This window comes from Halyomorpha halys, unplaced genomic scaffold (assembly GCF_000696795.3).
Source record: "Halyomorpha halys isolate HHAL.00 unplaced genomic scaffold, Hhal_1.1 Scaffold51.1, whole genome shotgun sequence".
In the NCBI taxonomy this organism is placed as follows: Eukaryota; Metazoa; Arthropoda; class Insecta; order Hemiptera; family Pentatomidae; genus Halyomorpha; species Halyomorpha halys.
Window position 1 is genome coordinate 3,559,961 of NW_027108122.1, and position 9,061 is coordinate 3,569,021.

A 9,061-nucleotide genomic window follows, 5' to 3' on the forward strand; every position below is an offset into this window, starting at 1 on the left:
ATGAATATAAATTAAAAGATAGATACATGAATATAAATGAAACAGGAAGAATAGTGAATATAAAGATTAAAAAAAATAAATAAATTAAATGAAAAAATAAAAAATGTGAGAATTTAGAAAAACAAGAATAAAAGATATGACAAGAATTTCTTTTATTCTTGTTTTTAAATAATTTTAATACAATAGTATAATTATCTACTATTTGAGTTGTTTTTTTTTTACCGCACCCGGACCATATTCCATTCAACTTAAACTTTTTTATACAATCTTGTTCATCATCATAGGGAACGGAGTGACTCAGTGGTAAGGCATGATAATAGTAACTCTAAGGACTCGAGTCCGAATCCGGTTGTAACAGATAATTATTTATTCTAGTACACGATTATGGTTCAATGATATATGGAAACTTGATAAGATATTTAAGAGATGCTAAAACTGAGAAAAAAAATTTAGAAGAAATTAAATTGTATTGAAGCGTCAAATATTAATCATCTTTGCAATTATTACATTGTTTTGATTTCGTAATTTACCATTAGTAATTTCCAAACTATTTCTTTCATTATATAATATTTTTTTTATTTTTATAAAAATAGCAAAACGACCATTAGAAATTGCTTAAAAAATTACAATTAACTTTTTTTTACGTAAATATGGGCCCACGAATACATATTAACCAAAATCCGTAACAATGCCTTACTTGGTTTTAAAGTTGTACTATATAATATCAAGAATCCAGGGTGTAGGTTTTTGCGAAAAATTGGCATCGATTTGCTGATAGGTAACGTCAAAAACTGTGACGAGTGCAAGGGGTTAATATGATTTTAAATGTTTACAGTTCATTATTAAATTAGGTAGAGGACGTATTAATTAATATTTTTTCTTGTTTTGAGTTTCTTAATTCATATTTTCAGCAAGGAAACTTAATCCTAAAAAATCCTTTATAAATGGGTATGTTTAATGAAAATAACGCCTTAAGGAGAAAAGAATATTATTAGAATTTGCTTCAAAAGACTATATTAAGTTGTAAAATCAAATATTTTTAGATTCTTGTCAGTTTTTTGTCGCTGGCAAACAGTTTTAATTAATAGTTCAAAACATTGATATTTTTTTAATAAATACCGGAGATAAAGTGAAAATTACCATTTCTTAGTTTTATTTCTTTTAAATATGTTTACGTTGAACAATTTTCTTCAATTCGACTTTTTTATTTTAGAACAGAATAACTTTTAAAGAAACGAAACATAATAATTCTTCGTCATTCTTCCATATTTTATTTTAAAAGCCCTAGCGAGGCATATGGAATTGAAAGAATATCCCCGATGAAAAGTATCGCTCAGAAGGCAGAGATTGGTGAGGCAGAAGAGTACAAGGATTTGCTTACACATTTCTGCTCGAGATGATGGTTTCCGAAGGATGGGGAATGACGGTAACTTTTATTGGTTCTGACTGATAAAGGAAGTAGCGGAGAAGACGTTGAGCTTTATTTTCCATTCTCCTAAGCCACTGCTCTTTGCGATTGATACATCCATCAGTATGAGAGAAATTGGAAAATGGTCTTTGACAAATTTCCTCTTCCATTTACTCCGGGGGAGGGGAAGATGCAAGGGAAGGATAGTATTAAGTATTGTTTCTGATTTAATACAAAAGGGATCTCCTGTTTACCTTTGGCCAATATTGTAAAAATAATGTCGACCATGGAGTTTTTGCTTAACATTAATTTTATCCATAACTAACTACACTGTTGTATATAATTTTATAAAAGCGATGAACTACCAAGTGGATTATTTGAAAGTTATTAAATTTTCATAAATATTTGGATAAATCTTATATTAAATGTTTTAATTTCAATAAACAATTTACGGAATATATAGTCCGAGGTAGTATTACGATCGTGTAATTTCCATTTCGATGAAAATACACGCTTTTGAGGTCCTCTGAGTTCAAATAACTAAGTCTCGCAAAATGATCTGTGTATGTATGTGAACAAACTAGCTGAAAAACAAAAAGTTTTACGAAACTAAAATTACATATTTAGGGTAGATGTGTGCCTAGGAATTTCATTAACATTCAAATCTACCAACCGGAAGATTCACCTAATATAATCTATCTTACAATTGTTTAAAAAATCCCCTAACGTTCTTGATTAAACTTGAAAATTTAACTTACAATTAAATGTTCTTCAATACCACTCAGGTCCTCATTGAAATAGTCTAACATCTTAAGAAAATCCATTAATAAAAGAAACTATCTATATATTTTCCGTTTAGGCATTTTCTTTTATTTTTCTCGATCTAATCACTTAAGATTTTGGAAAATTCATAAATAAAATACAATTTGTATTATATGTAACTTAATATTATTCGATTATAAGGACCACCATAGACGTAATCATGAGAAATAATAATTTTTTATCTATAGGAGATTATGAAATCGCGGATCTCACTCATTCCAACCAGCACTGCCGGGATTGCCAATCTCATCCAATCTCCTACTCTCCTATTACAATATAATAATTTTCCCGCTAGAATTGACCAGTCTTGCTCCCTCCAACACTTCCGTTTCATCTCGCTTCACGAAATCAATTTACACCTCTAGAACGTTGGTAAAGGAGTTTCATTTCAAAAATAATAAGAATTCCTTAAGTGATAGTTTAGACAAACATATGTACAATAAAAACAAAAAGTTATGATAAGATAAAATATATATGATTTTAAAATTAACTTATGATTATCTGACTAACAACTCTTTGTAATTTATAAACGTAATTTAGAATATGGAAGGCAAATTCTGAAATTTTAAGAACTAATTATAAGTCTTCCTAGGGGTTTATATTTTTAGATTGCATTATATAATATTTTAGCAGTCCATATTTTTTAATAAAAAAATAAAATGAAATATAGAGAAACTGAGAATCTTTGAAATACCTGTTTTTTGGGTTTTTTTTTTAAACCCCCATTAGAGATGGTTGTTTTATACGGGCAGAGAGTGCTTTGGGAGCATCGAAACATCCTCAGCTTGGCTTGTAATACTTACGTTACCTCTGTATAACCTCTGCTTCTCTCTCTGTTCTGCGAGAAAGGTATGTTAAATTCATATTTAAGCTAAAACCGACAGTAGGTATAAACTTGGAGTACTAAATTATTTTTTGTATTTATCTCATTTTTTGACAGCCCTATTCAGTAAAAGAAGAAATGTGTTATATATATAAAATTAAAATTTAAATACGGCTTTTAATTAATTTCTAAGATAGCTGTAAATGTTATGTTATGACCAGAAAGGTTCTAGTCCATCTATTTGTCTGTCTATTGTATGATTTATTACATTATTGGAACCTTCGGCTATAGCTATAACTTCCAAATCTATCTTTATTTGTTATTGAGAATTAATTGTAAATATAATGATATACATTTTGTTCTTTTACATCTTTCAATTTCTTTAAAATTAAATTCCATACAATTGAACCATTCTCAGCTGTATTTTGTATTAGAAAATAAATGTTTATGAAATTAATAATTTTTAAGGAATTGAAAAAAATATATGAATTCTATTCGAGTTACAACATCGCTTCTTTAAGGAAGGCGGCTTCCTGAGATATAAATAAAAAAATCCATTTTGGAGAATTTAGACGCTGTTTGAAAGTTTGAGGTTGAGAGTTCTTTTATCATTCAACGAATTTCAAAGGCTAATGACATGAATTAAACAGGAGTTAAAAAAAGAAGTAAACTGGAGTAACAACTGGTAACAACTGCGCTCTTCAATTACCATTTATTGTATCAAATTTCAAAGACCAAAACTTTTTATTATTCTCTAAAGATTTAATGTTTAAAATAATGGTAATTTATTCTTAATTGTCATACTTAATTCTTCTTTATAAGAAATGCATTTTGTACATTTTATGCAGGAATGCTCTCATTGTCGTTGTGGTCATCTATTTTTAATTTTATTACGTAGTATTGTCAATTCATTTGTATTAAGCTTGTACAAATGCTTTAAAGGTTTGTACAATCTTGGGGTTCATTAAGAAAATATTTTTTTTTTTGGGGGGGGAGGGTTTAATATTTTATACAAAATAAATAATAGAGTTTATTAATTTCCAATTTTCATGAATAAGTGCTCGAAATTCACAAATGTATTTGACTTAGTTGTAAATAAATTCCTTGATTCATTTCAATTTGAACTTGTACTTAGTATGTTTTTCCGTTTCACCAGATTAAATAGTTGTTTTTTTTTTAATGTAATAGTTTTAAAGAAAGTTTACACAATCTGCCCCAAATTGAAAACATTAAGTATTAGTGTTCTAATATTCTTTCCTATAATATATACAGAAATAGAAAAACAATTAAAAAAAAAAAAGTAAATGATAACAATAGTGCTCACTGAATTAAAAAGAACAAAAATTAAAATAATAATAAAGCAATATATAAATAAAAGAAAATACTATCATGATTTGTTAAATCAAAATATGAATCTATATAAAAAATATAATAAAATAAAATTGATCAAATAATTTTAAAAAAATTGATGTACAAAACAAAGAAAATTAAATTTAAGTAAATAAAATAAACATTCGCTCCGATTATTAAATCGTTTTTTTTTTTAAATTGCACTTGGCCTATGTAGGTGCTATACAGTTGACAGGATGACTAATTCCATAAAATAATTTTTATATTTTTAATAATGATTATAAAACAATCTAATATTTAACATTGGATAGTTTATATCTAAAATTTAATTTTAATTTCAGTAAACTGTTACTCATGGAATTCTTTTAGCAAAACAGAGCTGTGAAGATTTCGCAACCAGAAATACTAGTAGTATTTTTCTGAAAACAGCAGAAATTGTAATTACTCAGTCAGTTTACTGATTGGTTCATTTAGAAAATTAGTACGGGACCTTATTGCCATTGTGAATAATATAGAATTATCTGTCTGAAAAGAGTGATAATTAATTTCAACTTAAAGGTTAGTGTTAAGCGAAAGTTGTGAACTAGATTTTTTTTTTCTCCAAAATAAATTATTTGGATATTTTAAAGCAAAAATTTTATCGTGTAATTAATACATGTGTTTAAAGCAGACTGCGTTTTCAGCTTATGATATATGATCTCATTGCAGCGGTCTTACAATGAGAAAGATGATTTTATCACTTATGCTCAAAAGTCTAATGACCCTAAATGGGACTAATTTCCTGTATCTACTTTCTGTAGAAATTCTAGCAGGAAAGAGTGCTTTTTGTCGGTTTTTATCTGAAACATCAATGCGTTTTCAAGAATATAAGTTATTATGTATAAAATGAACAGATTATGAACATTAAATTTGAGATAAAAACAATTATGATTCAACAGTTCAAATTTTCTAATATTCATAGTTTTATATTTTTATTAATTATTTTAATTTATTTTTCATGTATTAATTTTTATTTTATTTTTTTCAAATGTGCATAGTTATATAATATATTTATTTTATGATAATTAGATTAATAAAAAATATGTATGATGTAAACGCTTAAATACTAATGAAATAATAAATAATAATTATTATTAACGTTATTAATTTTGTTAATTAATATAAATTTATCAATTTTTATTGAATTATTTTACTTTGTTTCATGATATCTCAGTTTGCGGTATTAGTAAAATATCATAGCATCTAATAAGAATTGTTTAATGTTAAATTAATATTTTAAGGGTAAAACATACTTCATTTATAGTGATTTTGTATTCTGAGTTAAAAATCCTTCAACATTTAGACTTCCAATAAAAAGGTTTTCAATATTCTTCAAAGAAATTTGAATCCTCTTTTTACTTTCACTTATATAGTCCGGGACAGTATTGGAACCTTAAAAAGAATTGAATCCCGCATTTCAACGGAAATATAGATTTTGATGTTTCCTGAGTAATAATAAAAGCAAGTTTTAGAAAATCACTACGAAACTAAAATAATATTCAAGAACGGCTTAGGTCTAAACATTTTTGAGTGATCGGACACTTTATATATTCGGTTCTTCACTTTTATCTTTTTGATTATCCCGAAAGCGGCTCTATTTTTAATTTTAATTAAAATCGTATATCAATGTAAAATAAAACGGTCTGTCTACTGAAAGGTTCATTTACAAATTTAAAACGATTGAGAATTAATTTCAACTCGATCCAGAGCAGTAGGTAAAAGTTGTGGATGCTTGCATTTCAGGAGATTTTTCCTTTGAAAAACTGTGAAGTATGTTGTCAAAAATTGTCAGTGGTGTACGAAATACATTCCTGACTTTTGTATGGAGAGAATTGAAAAAATATAATCTAGCAAGAATTATAAAGAAGGCAAGGAGTACACTTAGCAAATGTCCGAGAATTTTATTGCTTTTTCTTTAAAATTTGACATCTTATGTGATTGTCTAAATGGTTAAGTAAATGAGGTTAATTTCGTTTGAGGAAGCTTAAACCATGTATTACTTGTTGTTAATTTTTAACTGACTTAAATAGTTATTAAAGCTTTTAGGATGTTTTATTTAATTAAATTAATTCGTTTAATATTTAATTGATATGATTGGCATTGCTATTCTTAAATTTCAAATAGCTTTTAGCGTTGACCTTGGAACTCAGAAATATTTCTAGTCTTGTAAAAATAAATATGCTACAATATATTTAATCAATATTAGTTTTGTTCAATCAAATAGGCCTTTTAAGGGTAAATGATTACTAATTTTCGTCATCGAATGATTCCCTTTCAGAGTTCTTCTGAATTTTAAAGGTGAATAAAGTTAAATCCTCATCTTTTACTTTATTAGCCATTTTTTACAATTATATTCCCCTCCTCTTCACCCTTCTCCTACCCTTAAAAACCTTTAAGTAGTCTTAAGTCTCTCTCAAGTTCAAAAGGTTTTGTTCTTCTAAAACTTCTTAACATAATGCTTTCTCCAAGAATATTCTTTGTTCTTCTTTAATTCCAGCTTCAAGATTCTTAAAACGGAGCTTGGGGACTCCGTTTCTCGATTTTTTATTAATGGATTGCCTAAATTGAAACATTAAATGTGTTTTCTTATTTACGTTCGGTAGAAACCTGTTTAAGAATTAATTTTTTTTTTAGATTATTACTGTGGGAATATTCCAGATACCACGAAACTCTGGATAAGAGATTGTATGATCAGATGATAAGATATTGTTCATTATAAAAGTTTCAAATAATGACGACTATAATAGTAGCGTTTAAAAAAAATCTAAGCAAATATTCATATAAGTATGAATTGCAAGTTTCTTCTTGGGTTCGAATCCGGCTGGGCAAATTATTTATTGTATTTCTGTATTTATGAGTCAACTCTTTGGACACCTCCGAGTTTCAGTCAAACTCACTTAGTGGGTACTGTTAATTGGGACAAAAATCTGGCGGCTGGAAAGTTCTCTCGAAAAACAAAATTACACTTATATTAAACCATGACACGCTCAGTATTTTCAGTTATTTAAGGGGAAAATCCTTCGGATTTGCTTGAGAATGTTATTGAGGTCTTTAAACTAGGCCGCATGATGTGGGCGAGGTATGTGGCGCGCTTGGGCGAAGAAGAGCTGACACAAAAGCTTCTGGTAGAACCAATCTGCGGAAAGAGATGTGGAAGACCGAAACATAAACAGATGGTAGTTGCTGATACTCGAACATCCTTGTGATTCCATTACATTTTAATGAGTGATTATATTGTAATTAAAAAACATTTTAACGTTCTAAGAAGTTTTATTTATTACTAAATTCATTTTTGATTTTTAATGATATTATTTTATAACAATTTTTTTTTGTTTCAGGTAAGAGCATTTCTCACTCGTTTTGGTAAGAATAACTTTATTTTTAGTCGTCCCCTAATTTAGTCTGTATTGTTCTATAATGGTTTGTTATTTTTATTTGTTGTGATTTTTATTTATTGCTACACCCGCAACTGGGGTCATTGTTCTTTTTATGTTTTGATTTTAGTTTAAGTTTAGAAACCTATGAAAAAAAAACTTTACTAAATGACTTATCTGAACTGTCCATTTTAAAAGGAAGGAAATTAAAAAAAAAGATATTTTCCATACCTTCTTGTAATAGTTTAGATATATAAAGATTTTTTATATTTATTTATCCAATAGTTTTATAGTTTCATATATTAATATGAGAATTATTATTATGTCAATAAAAGTAAAGGAAATATTAATGTATCAGTGAAGGATACATATTTATATTGGTATGTTATGACATTACCTGACATAACATACGAACATTTTACGTAATGTTAAATACATGTTAAGAAACATTTTCAAAAATCATAACTTTTGAACATTTGTAAAACATTAAAAAATAAACCGGTCTTGGGGTCTGCTGATATGGGGCATTACTATTTTGGAATAAGTCCAATACAAATAAAATTGATAAGTTTTTTTTTTCAAGTTGTGATTGTTTCAATCACGGCGAAGCACCGAAGGTAAGAAAAAATATATATCATTTATAATAAATTTCCTATCTGATCCAAACAAATTACTTTTCGAATTAATACTAAGCCAATCAACCCTCTTTTGCCGTAATTTATAAGAACTTGATATTCCTTGGTTGTTATACTGGTGGTCATAAACTTTAGGAAGAAGGAGTTGAGTTGGAGGCCCAATTAACGGTGTTTTCGAGGTAGTGAAGTGGTCTTGCAACTCGACTCAGTGGCTAGATGGAAGGGAATTGCACTGAATTAGGATCTTCTCCGGTCCTTAGCTATTTCTCCAGTTCCTCCAGCGGCTACAACTTATCAAATATTCTCTTTCCTTTTCCCTTCATAACTCTCATCTCTATTCTAACACTATATCACCCAGCAGTAGGGATGTAAATATCTAGATAAATAATTTCGATATATATACATTATATATTAACTTACGAGCACTTGGACTCAATGACTTTAAAAAAAAAAATAGAATTATAATGCACGTTTACTAGAATGATACTGCCTTTATTCTCTTTGTAATGCTCCTATATGCATTATCAGTGCTTATTTACGTAGTGAGTTAGGAGTAAGGTTATATAGAGTCTTGTCCTACCGTAACTTATATATATATATATATATATAT

The 9,061-nt window shown here is 27.8% G+C and overlaps 1 long non-coding RNA gene across 2 annotated transcripts in view; it reads left to right on the forward strand.

The window, feature by feature from the left end:
* LOC136795563 (uncharacterized) overlaps window positions 1-9,061 on the forward strand; it is a 461,741-nt gene that overhangs the window by 365,299 nt on the left and 87,381 nt on the right. The window contains exon 3 of one of the 2 annotated variants that reach the window (XR_010843190.1): window positions 7,781-7,799. The exons of the other annotated variant lie outside the window; for it this stretch is intronic. This is a non-coding gene — a long non-coding RNA (uncharacterized lncRNA). Of the gene's footprint in view, window positions 1-7,780; window positions 7,800-9,061 lie in introns of those variants that run through there. 2 annotated transcript variants of the gene reach the window in all.